At 37.3% G+C, this 19,303-nt stretch overlaps 1 protein-coding gene across 12 annotated transcripts in view; it reads left to right on the top strand.

The window, feature by feature from the left end:
• NOL4 (nucleolar protein 4) overlaps positions 1–19,303 on the top strand; it is a 522,070-nt gene that overhangs the window by 196,521 nt on the left and 306,246 nt on the right. The window contains exon 1 of one of the 12 annotated variants that reach the window (XM_025429196.3): positions 2,734–2,948. The exons of 10 other annotated variants lie outside the window; for them this stretch is intronic. The gene's annotated coding sequence lies outside the window, so the exon portion shown is untranslated. Of the gene's footprint in view, positions 1–2,733; positions 2,949–15,420; positions 15,565–19,303 lie in introns of those variants that run through there. One more of the 12 variants, XM_025429194.3, reaches the window with a different exon arrangement.

Here is a 19,303-nt window from a genome sequence, read left to right on the forward strand (position 1 = left end):
TTTTAAAAGTGTAGATATTTATAAATTTAAAAATATATAATGTTTATTATTATTCAATTAATACCTGCTTATTATAGATTTCTTGAAAAGCAAAAGAAAGAAAAAGAATAACATCCGGTTCTATAATCTAGAGACATCGATTAACAAAAATTACATATTGAGTATATGTGTTTCTTTAAAATCATTTCTTTTAAAACTTTTTTAAAAAAATATTTATTTATTCATGAGAGACACACACACAGAGAGAGAGAGAGAGGCAGAGACAAAAGCAGAGGGAGAAACAGGGTCCATGCAGGGAGCCTGATGTGGGACTCCATACTCTGTCTCCAGGATCAGGCCCTGGGCTGAAGGCGGCGCTAAACCGCTGAGACACCGGGGCTGCCCTAAAATCATTTCTTAATATACTTCTTTTTCCAGTTTCCTTATTCCTAGTGTGCATTAATATTAAGTGTTCAGATAATTATTCATTTTGAAAGCTTTAGTTGGCAGCTCTGTGTTATATTCTATATTTTAATACCCCGATATATATTGTACCTTGAGAAAATGGAACAATACTTGAATATGCAAAGATTGAGACCTAGCTGAAGGCGTGCCAGACCTGCTGAGAGCTAATCATACCATGTGAAATAATAGTGAGCAGCTAGGCCTTTTCAAATGGCAAAAGAAACAGTCCAGAAGGCCAAAAGCTTTTCTATTTGCTTCCCGTTCAGTTATATCTCAACATACTGCAACATGGGGTACTCTGATCATGAACCTTCTTCTGTGAGATCCTGATGACATGAAGTGAGATATTAGACATTGGTCCATATATACTCTATGACTTATATACAGATCTATCTCCCAATTGAAATATGCATTTAACTTTAATCAATGTGGGCACAAAAGGAGATAATTTGGCACTTGAGGGCATGGATAAAATCCTCAGGGAGATAGAAACATTTCTGCCATGACAGAATAGGCAGTTTGGAAGATGATTAGAGATATATTTTCTTTATTAATCTCCTACTCACTATATCACATTTAAAGTAAACTTCTTTATGAAAATCATCTTTGAAGATAACTGCCTTATAAAATTGGGTGTTTCATTGCAAAGATACCGAAACATATCTGAATTAATAATCACATAATACTTCAGTTTGCATTTTAAGGCACATACCTAATCTCAAAACTCCGACTGAAAGATCCTCTGTTTTAGGTCAAATTTATTTAGTATCTATCTATCTATCTATCTATCTATCTATCTATCTATCATCTATCTATATCTTAAAAATTTCTTAAGCAAACTATTAAATCTAATTGACAAGTGCTGTTTATTTCCCTATGAATTTTCTCCAGCTACAGTGATCTTTGCTTTAAGTGCTAAGTCACCAACAGTTATTGAACAATATACTGATTCATCAAGTATCTCCCTAAATGTTTGGAAAAACCAATGATACAGTGTATATTCACCAATACATGTATTGCTTCTGAATTTATTTTCAAATTTTGTGGATCTTATTTAAAAGGTAATACTAAAACCTTCTGTTATGAAAAGCCCCGGTCATAGCAATAAAATATTTTTGCTCAAGAAGAGAACGGATCCATATTGTAAACTATAGAAAACTGTAACTAGAAAAATTTCAATTAGAAAATAAAAATAGTTTCTTTTTTTTTTCTTTATCCACACCTAAGCAGTAATGTTTATGTCTTTCAAAATCTTGGCTCCTTTTGAAATCAAGGCAACAGTCCCCATTGACTTAGCTGCAGAAAAAGGCACACTTCACCGAGGATTGTTTTGCTCCAGTAAATAAACACTTGATTCAATTCTTCTAGGCTCTGAACAAAAATCAGTTTCTCTATGCAATTTTTAATCATGGTCACGGGTACCTCTCTGATGGCTGGGGGTGGGTCGGGGGTGGCAGGACACAGCCTGCTGACTGCGCCCCCACCCCGCAGCCCTCTCCCGTGGGAGGCCCGGGCCAGCGGAGCTGCTGACCTGGGAAAAGGCTGGGAGTCGCCTAGGGCCCCTGGGTGCACTAGCTGCCTTCTACTTTGTGGCTCCGAGGGAGTCTACCCTTAGCTCTCCAAGGCCAGGGCTGGGCAGGAAAACAGGGCGAGGACTCACTGGGGTGGGAGGTAAATTAGTCCTTGGAGCCGAGCCTAGGTGGGTGTGAAGGGGGCCTGGCCGCGGGAGGAGCGGGGCGGGCGCCTCGGCCCTGCCTTGGACCCGGGGATGGTTTGGGGTGCGGCAAGCATCCTTGGGGCTCTGGGCCCTTCGGGAGGTGGCCCGCACAGTCCCAGCGTCGCTTGGCGACCCCGCCCCGGTCGGGAGGAGAGAGCAGATGCCCGACCGGAGGTGCCGGAGAGGGCGGGGCGCTTGAGCATCCTCCCCCGCCCGCGGCTGTGGGGCCGGGCCGGCTGTCCAGCCCCGGTCGCCTGCGTCTTCCAAGGGCACCCCTGGGCCCCGCCCGGACCCGAGTTCTCGGATCCGCTCCAGCCCTCGCGCTCCGGGCCCTGGGGGCGGGAATGCCCGGGGGCGTGGCCTGCCTGCCCCGGCGTTGCCCAGGCAACAGTGCAGCGGGCCGCGGGCGCTGCGGAGGCTGGAGCGCGGGGCAGGTGTGGTTGGAGGAGCAGCCGGAGCCGGCGCGAGGTCGGGGGAGGCGGGGCGGGCGGCGCGAGGGCGCCTTTCCCACCTCCTCCCCTCAGCGTTGCCATGGAGACTGCCGGGGCAGCCTCCCCTGGCCTGCCGCCGCCTTAGAAGCAGCAGCTACCGACCCGAGCCTTCCTGTGCCCGAGCGGCCTCTTGCGAGAACTCGAACCCAGCACCTGCCACGGCTCCTCCCCCGCAAACGGGACCGGAGAGGGCCGACTTCGACTTCCAAAATTCGCCGGGGTTCCTCCACCAGGCCTTTCTTTCTTTGGCTTTCCACCCAGAATTGTCTAGATCTCAGCGTTTGCTGCAGTTAACGGTCGGTCCGGAGGAGGAAAAAGTGACTCCCTTTGTACCGTGCCACGCACCTCTTCTGTTGACAAACAGCTTATTTCACAGAACACTGTCCAGGACAAAATCTAAGTATCAACAGAAAGAGACTTAAAATTCTTTTAAAATTATAGTAGATATGCGAAATTCTTACTTTTCATTTATAGGATATGGATAGTATAGGAACACCCTTTTGCTGAAATTAACTGCTTTTTGACAAATGAGTGGAATGATTATGTGTTGGAGTATCTGGGGACATAATAGAGAAAGAATGAGCTGTTCAGAAGCTCCTTCCCTGTTTTTTTTTTCCCCCCAGCCCGTATGCCAATCCAGTGCTAAGATGTCTCATTTCTGGGCTCCATTCCATTCCGTGTTTGAGATCAGTGTTTCGCTTTGCAGGGGGGATTATTTTAGCATGGGTCTGCCCTTGAACTGGGGTGGGAGGTAAATTAAATACCCTAGAATATTTACACTTAGTTCAAGTTCAAGATTTAGTGCATGGATGCATCTCTACTGACTACAGACATGAATGCACTTAGCAAGAAGGACTCTCCCTGATTAGAGCAAGTTGAGGCATCTGTGATCTTGAATTGCCAGTGTACCCTGGCAGGCTCTGTGAACTGCTGTTGGTCTCAGCCCCTTGCTTCTCAAATTTCTTTTGTGTTTAATGTGTATATGGTACAGCTTTCATTCTCTGAAAGCACCCTGGTAGCTTTTGCTACTGATAATCATGAGTTTCCTTACATAGTTCTGCAATTTTGAATAGACTAGCCTTTTTAACTGACTTTAATACCACCTCTTTAGAAAATTCCAACAATGCAGGATAACTATGTCTTCCCTGAAGCTGATAGGTGAAGTACTTAATAATTTAGCTTTGCCACACTTTCTGTGTCATGGGGTTTTCAAAGCCACCAAAAAAGATTTTTATATAATCCAAACCTTGGGTAAAGCTAAGAATTTGAAACACATTTGTCTTCAATCTCCTAATCTAATTGGTTGCAGCCTCTGCCAGTGGCCACGAGGATTTCCTAAACATCAACCCTGAATCCCTGCTTTCATTTGTTATCCTACTTCTCCTGAAAACTTGACCTTCATTATTTAATTTCTCATCTTCCTGGAAAATCTGTCCCCATCTTCTCCTGGCACTTCTCTGATCTCTTTGAAGCCCTTTCCTCCTGCTTTTCATTTTTCCTCTTCCTTCTTTTATATTGCCTGTTGGGTCTTCTGCTGTATCCGTTCTGCATATTTTCCTGGGCCTTCTTTTTCACATCCATAGCTTTATCTGCCCCTTTTCTCTATTGTCTTCTAAATTGATGTTATCGTGTCTGTGTTATCTTGCCGATTTTCCCCTGAATGCTAGACCCCCCTATTCCTACCTACTTCACGGATATTTCTACTGGTTTTTCCTTCAGGCATCTCAAATTCAGTCTCCTCCCCTTCATTGAACTATGTTCCTCTTCAAAACTTGCTTCTTCTCCTGTATTTCATATCTCAGTTAATGACCTTACTATCCCCCGTTACCCAAGATAAGAAACATGGAGCCATTTATTGATTCTTGATTCATCTCATCAGATTTCTTATTGATATCTAGCATGTGCCAGGCACACTATCATGAACTTAATTCTGGTGGGTAAGATAGATGAATACATTTATGACTAAATAATAAAATTACAGCTTTTTAGAAAGTCGGCTACAGAAGTAACTAGGGTGCTATATGATAAAAAAAATTCTTATGTGGAGATGAGGATGAGAATAAGCCAAACATTTAAGTTTTTGGAGAAAGAACAGGTCAGGCAGAGAGAATAGTAATCACCAAGAACCTGTGGTAGAGAAGGGCTTCTGGTATTCAAGGGATTGACATAAAAATCAATGTGCATGGTGAGAAGGAAATTGGGGGGGCTGGGTGAGGGTGGAAAGGGAAGCAGAGGTCAGATTTTGTAGGATTTGGTGGGCCCTAATGAAGAGTTTTATCCTGTGTGCAGTGGGAAGCCATGAAATGTTTTTAAAGAAGAGTGGCATGAGCTATTTTATAATTTAAAAAGATCATTCTGGCTGTGGGGTGGAGAACGAATTAGAGAAGGTGACAGTTTAGAGATGGAGAGGAAATTAAAGACAATAGAAGTATTAGTGATTAGAAGATTAGTGATAACAGAGGAAGCTGGATAGAAGTGGAGAGGGAGAAAAGTGAACTGACATGAAGTAATTTCAATTGTGTTTGTCCCTCAGATTGGGTCTCAATTTCGTTTCTATCCTTAGGGTACATTATGTCCTATAGGACTTTCCACATCTGGGTACTTACTACTAAATCCTAATTATTATGATTCGTATTATTTTATGGCCTTAGCTGTAAATAATTGTTGCATGATAGCTGGCGAGGAGAATGTAGAGAACAATTAGGTAAGAAAGAAGCTCTAGAGTCAAGCTGCCTTGGTTCATGTCCAAGGTCCATGACTTACTAGCTCTGTCACATTGAGCAAATTGCTTAAGCTTTCTGCCATAGAATAGTAATAATAGTGTAATACTTATTTTCAGGACTCTACAGGGATCAAATAATGCATATAACACACAGTGTATGTAAGTGCTCAATAAATGTTAAGATGATAATGTTGGGCCTGATGATAATGATAGAGGACTTAACATCTCATTCAAATAAGAGTTTTTATGAAATCACTTAAGGGAAGTTCTGCATCCTTTACTTCTTAGTTATAATAGTGTTAAGAACCAGGAAAGGAAAGACATTATGGCTAATCTGAGGGTAGGAAGAAATGGAGGATGTTTTGACAATCTAGGGTTGCTACTCCTCAAATATCCTTCTTGGGAAAATTTTCTTTCAGGAGTTTTCTGTTCCTTTCTGATTTTTTACAATATCAGTTTCCTTAAGCCCATGTTTTGTCTTTTATTTTTTCATTGAGTGATCTTGAAAAGAAATGAATATGGAGTTGTTAATCACGGTGAGAATGATAAAAAGCCTTTGAGTTGGGAGAAATTGGGCCTTGCTGCTACTTGGTGTGATCATTATAGTTAAAAACCTAATTCCAAAGTAAACACTCTTCAGTGATTCAGAACTCTCATTTTCCTAAGTTCCCATCTGCCAATAATGACTGCATTTTATTAGTATTCACTGTCCTTCATAAATGGCCCATGTCTCATATTTTTAAAATCAGTTAGCAAGTCTCAGTATTGAATAGATGAATTATTCTTTTATAAAATATCTCTCATCTTTTTCCTCTTTATTATTGTTCCCCTTTGTCTAAACTAGGCTCTCATTATATTTACCATTATCAGGAAATTTATACAGTATCCTTTTAACATTTTTCGGCCTGACTCTTTCATATTCATGGCAGATGAATTTTCTCAAAACAAGGAACTATTCTTGCCACTCTCTCATTCAAAAAATTCAAAAGCTGTTCACTGAGAAGAAAGTTGCAAACTGGCAAAGGATTCATATTCAGGCTATCTATAGAGCTTCTATAAGTTAAAAAGACCACCCAGTAAAAAACTGGAAAGCAGTTAGGAGACATAGTAAACAAGAGTAGTTCTCCAAATAACTAATAAATGTAAGAAAGGGTTCTTAACCTCAATAGTCATCAAACAAATGAAAATTAAAACTACTAGAGTAGTCTGCAGACAAATGAAAATCACAACTGCCAGAATGGCTAAAATGAAAAAATAATGATATTCCCATGTGTTGGTAAGAATGTAGTGTAAATAGAATGCTCCTATACTTCCAGGGGAACAATAAATGCTGCAGATACTTGGGAAAAACTATTTAGCATGATCTACAAAAGTTGAACGCAAGTATACTCTGTATTCAATTCTGTTCCTCCGGGGTATAGCCAAAAGAAATGAGTAATGGGTACACCAAAAAACACAAGGCAAACTATTATAGTGGAATTATTTTAAATAGCTGAAAACTGGAAACAACTCTAATGTTTATCTTGAAGACAATGGCTAAATAAATTATGGCATGTTCCCACACTCTTGGTCGAACTTTATTTTTTTTTAATTTATTTTTTATTGGTGTTCAATTTACTAACATACAGAATAACCCCCAGTGCCCTCACCCATTCACTCCCACCCCCCGCCCTCCTCCCCTTCTACCACCCCTAGTTCGTTTCCCAGAGTTAGCAGTCTTTACGTTCTGTCTCCCTTTCTGATATTTCCCACACATTTCTTCTCCCTTCCCTTATATTCCCTTTCACTATTATTTATATTCCCCAAATGAATGGTCGAACTTTAAGGTGGTATAGCCACTCTGGAAAACAGTGTGGAGGTTCCTTTAAAAAGCTGAAAATAGAGCTACCCCATGACGCAGCAATTGCACTACTAGGTATTTATCCCAAAGATACAAATGTAGTGATCTGAGGGGACACCTGCACCCCAATATTTATGGCAGCAATGCCCATAATATCCAAATTATGGAAAGAGTTCAGATGTCCATTGACAGATGAATGGATAAAAAGATGTGAGATCTATCTATCTATCTACCTATCAATCATCTATCTGGATACACACACACATACACTGGAATATTAGTCATCAAAAAAATATAATCTTACTATTTGCAATGATGTGGATGGAACTAAAGGGTATTATTCCAAGTGAAATAAGTCAATCAGAGAACGAAAATTATATGATTTCACTCATATGTAGAACTGGAGAAACAAAACAGAGGAACACAGAGGAAGAGAGGGAAAAATAAATAAGATGAAATCAGAAAGGGAAACAAACCATAAGAGACTCTTAACCTTAGGAGGGTTGCTGGAGGGGAGGGGAGTGTGGGGATGGGGTAACTGAGTGATGTACATTAAGGAGGGCATGGGATATAATGAGCACTAGGTATTATAGAAGACTGAATCACTGAACTCTACCTCTGAAACTAGTAATACACTTGATGTTAAATTAGTTGAATTTAAATTAAAAATATGGCATGTTCTATAATGGAATACTGTGCAGCAGTAAAACATTAAAAAATCCTACTATATACTACATATATGAATCCCACAAACATAATGGCATGGTAAGATAGGCAACACTAGCCTATATAGAGAAGTTAGGTGGTGGTTATCTTTGGGTAGGTGAGCAAGGTTGATGATTGGGAAGGGCAGGAAGATGCTGGTGGGAGTGCTGGAACTTAAATTTCTTGAGCTGAGTGATTCTGACGTGTACATTTGTATAAATTTAGCAGGCTGTACATTTATGATATGTGCATTTTGACTCAATGCTGTACTTCAATAAAAATGTTTATTTTAAAAAGGGCTTCTGATTAACTACTGTATTAGGTTACCTTCTCCAGATGGGCGTTCAAGCCTTCCACAGTTGGGCTTTATACCTACTTCTCCAGTTGTTTCCTTGTTACATCTTGGCACATGTCCTGTTTCTGTCAGGTCTGACTAGTTAATGAGGCAGAGGCTTCCACTTTTTCATATTCATTGCTTTTTTTTTTCTTTTTAAAAATAGAATCATCTTAATTTCAGCAGGACATCTGACTGTCTTTAACCAGTTTGCTGACTACATTTTCTAGCTTTCTTTGCCTCAAAGTGTGGTTCTGTGATTAAGTTTGGACCAATGCTGGATGATCAGACATGATGAGTGCAACTTGTTTCTTATACTTTTTCTTTCAGTTTTACTTCTGACTGGAAACTAATGAAATCTAGAGAATCCTTGGAAATCACATGTTTCTGATGGCAAAACTACTATGCTCACCAGCCCACTCAACTGTTAGATGGGAGGGAAATACATTTCTATTTAAGTTACAAAATTTGAAATCTCTTTATTATAATATAGTCTCTGTCTTAGCACACTTAATATTTTATAAACATTGTGATTCATATATGCCTCTATGTTTAGTGAGGCTAGTTTTTCCAAAGATGCCCTGACCCTAGGTTTCTTCTACTGAAAGGATCTCCAGGCTGTGCCATATTCATTATTTGTTCTCTTGCAGTGCATTCCATGTCCTATATACATGATCATGGAGAATGTATTAATTTATCTGAGCCCCATATTCCTTAACCTGTGAAATGAGAATGATGGATAGCTATCATGATGATTAAAAGGTATAAAATATGTGAACTGTTTAGCACAGTGTGGAATACAAATGAAGCACTCAACAAATATAAGCTTATTTTCACACAGTAGTTTTAATACACATCATGACATTATAGAATTAAGCAAAGGCGTAACATCAAAGATCAATGTGTATTAGAGGTAGATATCCAAGTTAAGGATTTTTATTACAAGATTTTATTTATTTATTCATGAGAAACACTGAGAGAGAGAGAGGCAGAGACATAGGCAGAGGGGCCTGAAGTTTCCCCATCCAAAAATTGGTTACCAGTTATCAGAGTATCTGATGCAGGTGCTCATGGCTCCTGAGAATTCCTCAGCTGGGGTAATGGGTACTATGAATCCCTCACTACAAAATGACTTGAGTCCAGCGAAATCTCATTAGGGTTAAGAACATTTTCAGGGATCCTTAATACTTTGATTTTTGTTTTTGGAAATTGGATTTTATTTTATTTTATCTTATAATTTCAGTTCATCTAAATTTTGTGTTCTGTACATGTGATGTTTGTACCATTGACTGTTATGGAAGTTCAGCGTTGTACATCTCTCTTTACACTGTGGTGTACTTAACTTGTGGATTTTTTATACTAAAAATGTAGAATAAAGACTATTTTGAAGATCTGAATAAAGTGATGAAGTTGCATAAAAAAAAAAAAAAAAGGCTCCTGCAGGCTCCTGCAGGGAGCCTGATATGGGGACTTGATCCGGGGAGCCTGGGATCACAACCTGAGCCAAACGGAGACGCTCAACCACTGAGCCACTCAGACATCCCTCTTAAGTTAAGGATTTTAAAAACCAGCTCATCTTGCTTTATGATTCAAGACCTTCTAGAAATTTGGGATTATTTCATAAATATTGGAAGTAGTACAACGTGAACATAAATATACCCTGTAACTAAACGTTTCTATTCTTAGTTATGTGTCCAAAAGAAATAAGTACATGGGTATGCTAAAAATGTGAACAAAATATTCACAATAGCATTATTATTATTTTTTAAGATTTTATTTATTTATTCATGAGAGACACAGAGAGGCAGAAACACAGGCAGAAGGAGAAGCAGGCTCCTTGCATTGAGCCCAATGTGGGACTCAATCCTGGGACTCCCAAGATCATGCCCTGGGCCGAAGGCAGGCACTAAACCACTGAGCCACCCAGGGATCCCACAGTAGCATTATTTTTTTTTTTAGTAGCATTATTTTTAATAAACAAATGGAAATAACTTGTTTCTTAGATGTAGGAGCAAAATTAATCCTTAACTTTAGCGTTTATCCTTTAACTGTTCCATGCTTCTTAAATATTGGGGGTCATAACTACTGACTATTGACTCCTTAAGGATCTGACTTATCTATCAAAAAAGTGCTTTGGGAAAAATTACTAAAATAACTCAAATGTTATGAATAAATTATGCTTACAATTTTAGTATTTCCTTTCTAGAATTATCTAGCAATTTTCTTGGTTCTAAAGTACTTCCTTTAAGTTCCCTTAATGAGGATGGTAAATGTTTTTAGTTTTTGTTTCAAAATTCATTCTTGAATGATAATTTACTTGATTATACAGTTCTAGAGTAATATATATTTTTACCCTTAGGGCCATGAAACTATTATTCTACTGTCTTTTGGGTTTGTGATTATTGAGAACTTTGCAGTCAGACAAATAGCTGGTCTTTGAGAGTAATCTGTTTTATCTTTCTGGCTACTTGTTAGGGTGGTCAGTCTATGGATATCAGCAGTTTAAGTGAGATGCAGTCAAGGGTGGATTTTTAAAAAACAAAATTATCCTGTTTGGAATTAATCATATTTCTTAAATCTGAATAACTCTGTCTAAATAACTACCAGTTTCTCTCCGTTGCCTTCCCAAAGGTGAGACTTTTTTTTTTCCTCAATAAAGAGATAAAGGAAAGTAAGACAAGTTACCTTGTCATCCCTGTTTTCAAATGGGCAGATTTTTTTCGTATTCCATTTTTTCAATACATATGTTGACCTTGTTTTGAGGGTCTTGTTTTCATGTGGAGGTTTCTGTTTCAAGTCTTATGGCCTATTGCACACATGCCCTAGAAAGTTGCTGTATTTTGAGAGCTTTGTATTTATTTTATTTTTATTTGTTTTTAAAGTTTTTACTTTAATTCCAGGTAGGTAACATACAGTGTTGTATTACTATAATATAGTGATTCAAAATTTCGTACATCATCCAGTGCTCATTGCAATGAGTACACTTTTTTTTTTAAGATTTTATTTATTTATTCATGAGAGACACACAGAGAGAGAGAGAGAGAGAGAGGCAGAGACAAAGGCAGAGGGAGAAGCAGGCTCCATGTAGGGAGCCTGACGTGGGACTCGATCTCCAGGATCAGGCCCTGGGCTGAAAGTGGCGCTAAACTGCTGAGCCACCTCGGCTGCCCATGAGGGCACTTCTTAATCCTTATCACCTATCTCACCTATCTCCCAACCACCCTCCCCTCTAGTAACCATCCATTTGTTCTTTATAGTTAAGAGTCAGTTTTTTTGGGTTGTCTTTTTTTTTTTTCTTTTTTCACTTGTTTTGTTTCTTAAATTACACATATTGAGTAAAATCATAAGGTATTTGTCTTTCTCTGACCGGCTTATTTCTCTTCCCATTATACTCTCTAGATCCATCAACATTGTTGAGAATGGCAAGCTTTTATTCCTTTTTTATGAGTGGATAATATTCCATTATACACGTATACCACATCTTCTTTATCCATTCATCCATCAATATATAATTCGCACTGCCCCCATAGCTTAGGTATTGTAAATAATGCTGCAGTAAACATAGAGGTGCATGTATCTTTTAGAATTAGTGTTTTTGTTTTCTATCGGTAAATGCCCAGTAGTGCAATTACTGGATTATAGGGTAGTTCTATCTTTAATTTTTTGAGGAACCTCCATACTGTTTTCCCCAGTGGCTGCCCCAGTTTGTGTTCTGAGAGCTCTGCATTTTACTATGTGGTTGCTATTAATCCTCTTATTTTATAGTGGAAAGTCTTTTTTTTTTTAAATATTAATGAAAGTGAATGGTTTATGTCCTTGGCAAATTTTCATTTTTTCAGTATGAATTGTTCTAAAATATGAAGAAGTTTTTTTAGAAATACATGCAATTAAAAGAGATGGAATAGATTTTATTTTTTAATTTTTTGTGTATTTTCAGTTATTATTATTTTTTTTAATTGACCAAGGCTTCTTTACAAAAAAATGCCTCAAGCTGGTTTTTGGGCCACTTAAATAACTTTCCATAGTGGTTACACAAGGAAATAAGGCTTTCACTCACTTTAACTTTTTTTCCCTTTTAAATAGATTTTATTTTTAAGATCAATTGCAAGCTTAAGTTTGTGGCAATATGGAACAAAACTACAGATTTTTACATATATGCCCTGCCCTCACACATGGATAAGCCGCCCTCATTATCAAAATCTTACACAAGCTGGTGCATTTGTTACCATTAGTAAACCTACATTGATATACCATTATCATCCAAAGCCCATAATTTACATTAAGATTCACTCTTTGTGTATATTCCATGGGTTGACAAATGTATAATGACATGTAATACTATTACAATATTATAAAGAATAGTTGTGCTGCTCTAAAAATTCTCTATGCTTCACCTATTTATCCCTTCTGCTTTACTTCTGGCAACTAGTCTTCATGATGGCTACGTCTCCATAATTTTGCCTTTTCCAGAATATTCATATATCTGTAATCATACAGTATGTGCCCTTTTCAGATTGTCTTACTTCACTTAGTAATATGCATTTGAGTTCCTTCAGGTCTTTTCATGGCTTTTTAGCTCATTCATTTTAGCAGTGGATGTACTACAATTTATTATCCATTCACCTACTGAAGGCTATCTTGGTTGCTTCCAAGTTTTGGCAATTATGAACAAAACTGCTATAAACTTCCGTGTGCAGGTTTTTGTGTAGACATAAGTTTTCAACTCCCTTGGCTAAATACCAAGGAGCACAACTGCTGGATCATATGGTAAGAGAATGTTTAGTTTTGTAAGAAACTGCCAAACTGTCTTCCTAAGAGGCTGTACCATGTTGCATTCCTGCCAGCAGTGAATGAGAGGTCCTGTTGTTGCACATCCTTGCTAGCATTTGGTGTTGTCAGCATACTGAATTTATGCCACTCTAATATGTGTGTAGTGGTATCTTCTTATTTTAATTTGCATTTTACTAATGGCATATGATATGGAACATTTTTTTTCATAAGCTTGCTTTCTCTCTGTACATCTTCTTTGATGAGGCATCTGTTTAGATCTTTTGCCCATTTTTAAATCAGGTTGTTCGTTTTCTTATTGTTGAACTTTAAGAGTTCTTTGTGTATTTTGAATAACGATCTTTTATCAGATAGGTCTTTTGCAAATATTTTCTTTCCATTTGTGACTTGTCTTCTCAATCTCTCGACAGTGTCTTTCATAGAACAGAAGTTTTTAATAATGATTCCAGCTTATCAATTATTTCTTTCATCAATAGTACCTTGGGTGTTGTACCAAAAATCATCACCATGCCTAAGGTCATCTAAATTTCTCCCTATATTATCTTCTAGGAGTTTTTATAGTTTTGAGTTTTACATTTAAGTCTATGACCCATTTTGAGTTATTTTTTCTGAAGATTATATGCTGTCTGCCTAGATTAAGTTTTTTTTTCTTTTTGTATGTGGATGTCCAGTTGCTCCAGCACTACTTGTTGAAAAGACAATCTCTTTTTTCCACTGAGATTTCTAAGGTGTTATTTATTTATTTGAGAGAGAGAGGGAGAGAAAGAGAGAGAGAAAGAGAGAGAAAGAGAGTGTACTCATATGCGTGTGAGCTGGGGGAAGGACAGAGGCAGAGGGAGAGAATCTCAAGCAGACTTTATACTGAGTGTGGAGCATGATTCAGGGCTCAATCTCATGACCCTGGATCATGACCTGAGACAAAACTATGAGTCAGAGACTCAACCAACTGAGCAACCCATGCATCCTGGCTATTTTTATTTTGTTGTATTGCCTTTGTGTCTTTATCAAAGATCGGTTAACTATATTTATGTGGGTTTGCTTCTATACTTCATCTTTTCATCTTTTGTTTTATTGATTTATTTGCCTGTTCTCTAGCCACCGTGACACTGTTTTGATTACTGTAGCTTTATATTAAGTCTTGAAGTGTCAGTCTGTTGACTTTGTTCTTCATTAATATTGTGTTGACTCTTCTGGGTGCCTTTTACTCTTTTTTCTCTCATTTTTTTAATGGAACTATCCCAAAATTCCATTCTTCATGTTATAGGCTTAGTCAGATATTTGAAGGATACACGTTATAATAAATTCACAACTAATCTTTGTTGAGTGCTTATTAAATTCTATGCAACGTTCAAGTAATCCTGAAATCAAGCCAAACAGATAAATGCTATAATTATCTTCATGTTATAGATAAGGAAATCAAGGCCCAGAGAAATGTAAAGGAATTTCCCAAGGAACTTAGGAAGTAAATGGAATATGGTAGTTTGCCTCATAACGTATCACTTCCCAGTACCTACAAGTCCTGTTTGGCAAAGAGATTCTACAAACATCTAGGTTAGAGAGACACAAATTGTATTCTAATTGAATGATTACTGATCAAGTATTATCTACCAAGGACTACTCTAGGTATGGCAATTTCAAAATAATTATCACCAAGCAACTTCTCTTGAGTTCATTTTGCAAAGTAAAGATCTTACAGTGAAGAGATCATTTAAAGTACAACATAGTAGCTATTTTCATAATAGCACCAAACTAGAATCAACCTAAATGCCCATCAACTGGAAAATGGACAAATTGTGGCTTAGCTATGCAATGGAATACTATTCGGTAATAAAAAGAAGGCACTGCAGACAAATGCATGAATAAATCTCTATTATGCTAAATGAAAGAGGTGAGACACAAGTACACATCTATAATCCCACTTAGATAAATATTGGGAACAGGCAAATAGTAACCTCTGGTGACTGAAATCATTGGTCATTATTTTGAAGAAGTTGACAAAGAAGTATGAAAGAACTATCTGGAGTGATGGAAATGTTTGTTATTTGATGCATTTGCCTAAACATGCTGAATAGTATACTTATGATCTGAGCATTTCACTGTATATAAATTATAAAAAAGAAAAAGTGAACAAAAATAGCATATGAAATGCTAAAAACAGGAACGAACAGAGAGATATAGGTAACTTAGCTTTAAGGAATCAAGGAAAGCTTCCTGGAAGACTGGACATGTGACACGGGTTTTGAAGGGTGGACAGGAATTTGCCAGCTGAAGAAAGACATTCTAGGAAGAAATCAGAAAATGTTATTCATATATTAATTTATTCATTTTTCTGCTCAAAATTATAGTCCATTCATTCTCTGCTTGGTTCAATTTTAGGTCTTTGTAGGGAAAATCAAATGCAGACTTTGCCCACAGAAAGCTTGGATTCTAATGAAGAAATCATTAGTTATGAGTTTTACAGAATTTTCAGGAAAAGTTGAGAAGTTCAATGTTATGTGAATGTGTTGAAATGACAGGACATAGGTGAGTAGTGGTTAAGTAAATTGGGACTAGATTAAGAAATTAAAGTGAATAATAAATTCAAAACTTTGAATTGTCTTACAGGCATAAAAATCAAGTAGAAATTTATAAATCATAAGTTGATGTGATTATAGTTTTTAAAGCAAGATTATTTTAGCAGTTTGAATATAGACTGGAATGGGGAGAAATTAATAGAAAAATGATAAAAATAATATTGTTTCCATAGTTTATGCCAGAGTTGGCAGAAACTTAGTACATGTGCCATCTCAGATTTTTGAACCAATACTAACCCATAAAGGTACTCTTTCTCATGAAGCCAAAACAAGGCTCTACATATGAGTAGCCACTATCAGAAACAGATTTGACACATGTAATGAAACCTATTTGCAATCTCTGTTTTAGGCTCCCAAAGTCGTTTCCTGGGCTAGTAAATCAGGAGTCTAGTAGAGTAGGTGGGGTACGGAGTAGATTGGAAAGCCAGTCCAGAAGTAGAATTATCTGATTACTGCATAGTATCATGATTCCGAATTTTTAGACGCTGAATCTAGGTAAAAATACCACTAAACAAAATCATCAACATAATAATAGTAATAATAGTAATGAAGGATATAAAATGTGTTTGGATTCTTGGGGAAGTATGACACCAAAATTTTGACAAAGGTCTCATTTATACATCTCACTAGCTACACCTGCACACTTTTCAGTGGATCTCTTGTAACTCTTCTGATCAAATTAGAAACGAAGAATGTTTTTTTCTAAGCTCTAAGTCCTTTCTTTGTAATTAGGTCAAAAATTCTTACGTTATGTCCCTATGTACCTAACTCAGTTACTATTCTTGGAATTTTCCTAAAATGAAGTCTTTCTTTTTTTTTCTGGGATTATAACTCACAAGATTGGATCCTTAACTGTAAAGGTCTTAAATTATTATTATTTTTTGGCCTGTTAGCATCTCCTTCTGAAGTTACTTCTGCATTATAGACTATTGTCCATGGACACCATACATCTTTGATCTATTAAATTTTTTATAAAATTTGCAATGAGTGCTAGCATCTCTAAAACTATTTGCCTTGCTCTAGTTGTTAGAACTAAAGAAATAAAGGAGATGTACCTGTATTAAGTAATGATTATGTCTGCTAGTTAAGGGAAAATGCAGGAAGGTGCAGTGGCACTTCCTGCTCACAACCAAGTCCCAAATTATACACAATGATGACCAAAAAAGCTCAAATGATTCCGTCCTTAGATGAACTTAAATTTATATTGAACAGATTGGCTTTCAAGAAAAGAAATTTAATTTTTACTTTTTCCTTGGTTACTACATCAACCATTAATGATGTTAATGCTGTGAAATAACTAAAAGCAGTGAAATATACAGCCTAAAATATACTAATGCTACTGGTTCATGAGTACCTCAGAATAAAAAGTTATTTGTATGTCAAGGGTGACAACAGTATGTGTCAGGGAAGTGGTGAAAAGTCACTACTATACGATAGTATCTGACAAGAAAAGTTCATCTTGCCAGCATCTGAACATATGGTGAAGCAGTGTTTCTCCAGACTTCTTTTACACTGGCAGGGATTGGCCTCCTAGTAATGTGGACTTTTGTTTGTGCTGAAGACAGGATGAATATTCTCCATAAATAATTGTAATTATCTTCTCATTGAAGAAACAGAAACTTGGAATTCGATATGGTTTTCTTGAATAAATCATCAATTTTGCAAAGAAGTGAAATTAAATTTCTGTGTTTTTGCAAATGAATTGCTAGTACAAATTTAATAAATTTTGTATAGGCTTTCCTTTCCCAAAAACATATTTTTCAGTTGAAGTACTGTATGTTGAAATACTGCATGTTTCTCTTTATGCTACTTTTACTTTCGGCTGTTTTTCCTTCTCTTCAAAATATTGTCTGTTTAAAATTCTTCAGGTTGTCTTGTTTTCCTTTTTAAAAACACAGTCAAGTAACTTAAACACTTTATTTTTTTTTTAAATTTTTTTTTAAATTTATTTATGATAGTCACAGAGAGAGAGAGAGAGAGGCAGAGGGAGAAGCAGGCTCCATGCACCGGGAGCCTGATGTGGGATTCGATCCTGGATCTCCAGGATCGCGCCCTGGGCCAAAGGCAGGCGCCAAACCGCTGCGCCACCCAGGGATCCCTACTTAAACACTTTAGATGATAAGAATGCTGCAGGTTAAAAGTTCTTGATTTGATTTCCAAACTTACTATTTTACAGAAAATTAGAGTGCATTTCTTCAATAATGAATACATAGGATTGAAACATTGTTGTTGTTTTTTAGCTGAAAGTTTCTTACAAATTATTTACTTTCCCAGATGTTTGTTTTGTTTGTTTTTAAATATATGCGTGAACTGAGGCGCTGAGGGCCAAGTAGCAGGCTAAAGAGAGAGTTTAGGGCTGCAGATGGCTGCTTTGAAATGAGCATATTCCGCAGAAATGTGTACTTCCCTGTCTGTTTCCTATTCATAGGGGATAACTGCTTGATCCCTGGAGCCCTGGGTTTGTATCCTAGCACAATCTACTGATTGGACAAAGTTACTTCCAATCTCCAGGCCTGGTTTCCTGTATGTAAATTGGGAATAGGAAGGGTGTCTGGCCTCAAAGAAGAGTTGCTATCCAGGGTGTAGGACTGTGTTTGCACAATATTAGCAGGGACTGCCTGATTCCTCAACTGTGGCTCCTATTAGAATCCCTGAGGGAGATGTTAAAAACTCCCATGCCCAGGTGCACCCCTGACCTATTCCATCCATCACATTCTCTGGAGAAAGGACCTAGGTATCAGAAATGTAAAGTTCACCAGGAGATTTCAAAGTGCAACTAAGATTAAGAACCAGTTTTAAAGCATATTGGATTTACCGTGCTCTACTTACTACAATCTCTTTCTACATACTCATCTAAACTAATGTTAGGCTACAATCCTTTAGGAAGGAAAACATCTTTTAGGTTTTTCTTTGCAATTAGCCAAAGTAATCTATCATAATCTCTGACACACAGTAGAGGTAATTTCTGAAGCCTTGCCAACCTTGTATTTCCTTATACTGCCTCACTCCTGGGCTTTCTGATTGCATCTCTCTTGCAGAATTATATTCCAAGGTACCACCTTTAGGTAGTTACAGTAGGATAAAGTAGGTTTTAGGTACCTTTCCATCTTCACAGACTGAATCCTCCTCTACTTCCATCCCCCATTGCTTTCTCTCAGCATACATATAATGATGGACTTGCCAATGAAAAGTGAACTTCTAGAGTCAGCTGAATAGAGTAGGATAAAGGGTACCTTTCAGTTTAGGGAGCACATTGAAATTTTTCGCAAAAATTCGATTATTTAAGGTATTCTCTAAAAATTCTTGAGTTTAGGATTATTGAATATTGAATGTTAGAAATTTATTTTTATTTCACTATCCCTTTTTATTTATTATTTTGTTTTATTTATTGTTTATAAACTGGCAGCCTTTCATACTGCATTTAATTTTGAATATCTCACTAAAATTGCTCTCACATCAACTAGTTTATCATGATGACTTTGCCTGTTATCTGTTTGATAATAACTAGACAGAGGAAGGAAAGATGATAACTACTTTCACTCATTGATTCCTTGATAGCAAATGTGTTATATTGGCCTTAGTTTCAATTGTGTAATGTAACTCAAATAAAGATTATTCCAGTAGATGTTATATTTGATATATCAAAACTTTGACTCTCAAATTGTTTTTAATTGAGTGGAAAATCCTCA

This window comes from Canis lupus, chromosome 7, assembly GCF_003254725.2.
Source record: "Canis lupus dingo isolate Sandy chromosome 7, ASM325472v2, whole genome shotgun sequence".
NCBI lineage: Eukaryota > Metazoa > Chordata > Mammalia > Carnivora > Canidae > Canis > Canis lupus.